The sequence below is a fragment of the Bos indicus genome, chromosome 26 (assembly GCF_029378745.1).
Source record: "Bos indicus isolate NIAB-ARS_2022 breed Sahiwal x Tharparkar chromosome 26, NIAB-ARS_B.indTharparkar_mat_pri_1.0, whole genome shotgun sequence".
Classification (NCBI taxonomy): domain Eukaryota; kingdom Metazoa; phylum Chordata; class Mammalia; order Artiodactyla; family Bovidae; genus Bos; species Bos indicus.
This window is the reverse complement of record NC_091785.1, coordinates 49,986,367-49,987,614: the sequence shown is the minus strand read 5'-3', so window position 1 is coordinate 49,987,614 and position 1,248 is coordinate 49,986,367. Positions and strand designations below refer to the sequence as shown.

The window sequence follows — 1,248 nt, the reverse complement described above, 5'->3', positions numbered from 1 at the left end:
AGGCCGCCTCGGAGGAGGGCCTGGCTGCTTCAGAGCAAGGTTGTTTGTAGGACTTTGATGACTTCTCCCTCGTGACAGTGCACGGAGGGCCCAGGCACCGCGCGTCACCCAGCAGCGACACAGCGCTCGCTCTGAGTAACGTGCGCACCGTCTCCACTGTTCTTTCACATGAAAGAAGGAAAGTGAAAGAAAGTGAAGTCGCTCAGTCCTGTCCGACTCTGCGACCCCGTGGACTGTAGCCTACCAGGCTCCTCCGTCCATGGGATTCTTCAGGCGAGAATACTGGAGTGGGTTGCCATTTCCTTCTCCAGGGGATCTTCCCGACCCAGGGATCAAACCTGGGTCTCCTGCACTGCAGGCAGATGCTTTACCAACTGAGCCACCAGGGAAGCTCTTTCACATGAGCTCTGCAAATTTAAGGCACCATAACGTCACGGTCAATTATTTTATTCTAGGTGTTGCTGTTCCGTGGCTAAGGTGTGTCTGACTCTTTGTGACCCCACGGGCTGCAGCACCCCAGACTCCTGTATCTTCCACCACCTCCCGAGTTTACTCCAACTCACGTCCATTGAGTCAGTGATGCCATCCAACCATCTCATCCTCAGTCATCCCCATCTCCCACCTTCAATCTTTCCCAGCATCAGGGCCTTTTCCAATGGGTCAGTTCTTCACATCAGGTGGCCAAAGAATTGGAGCTTCAGCTTCAGCATCAGTCCTTCCAATGAATATTCAGGACTGATCTCCTTTAGGATGGACTGGTTGGATCTCCTTGCAGTCCAAGGGATTTTCAAGAGTCTTCTCCAGCACCACACTCAGACAATGGCTGCTGGTGTGTGGGTCCACCTGCAGAGCCATTCCTAATTTTAGAGGAAAGTAAGCTTTGCTGAGATCACATGTGCACCCGCTGTGACGTGTGCATCACACACGATTGCTTCACCCCTGTGACGTGTGCAGAGGCGTGCCACCAAGAAAATGCCTGCAAGGAACAGCTTCATTTCCTTTCGACTCTAAGCCTTGAGTGAGCTCTGAATCCAGTTTTCCCAAAGGGAAGCAGGTCGATGCTGCAAGCCATGGGTCTCGAGTCCCTGGCACAGTCCCGGGAGAATCTTCCGGAGGCTGGGAGGACCCAGGGATGAGGGAGAGAGACCTGAAGACCTGGCCCACAGCGGGGGGGTCTATCGGGGCTGGGGTGTCCGTTGGCTGAGCTGCGGGCTGGGAGGGCTAGGGCAGCGTGACGAGGTTGAATGT

The 1,248-nt window shown here is 54.7% G+C and overlaps 1 non-coding gene across 1 annotated transcript; it reads right to left on the bottom strand.

Annotated features, from left to right (window-relative positions):
* Window positions 1–317: 317 nt before the first annotated feature.
* Window positions 318–389, bottom strand: TRNAC-GCA (transfer RNA cysteine (anticodon GCA)). The gene has a single exon. It is a non-coding gene; the product is annotated as a tRNA-Cys (tRNA).
* Window positions 390–1,248: the final 859 nt, after the last annotated feature.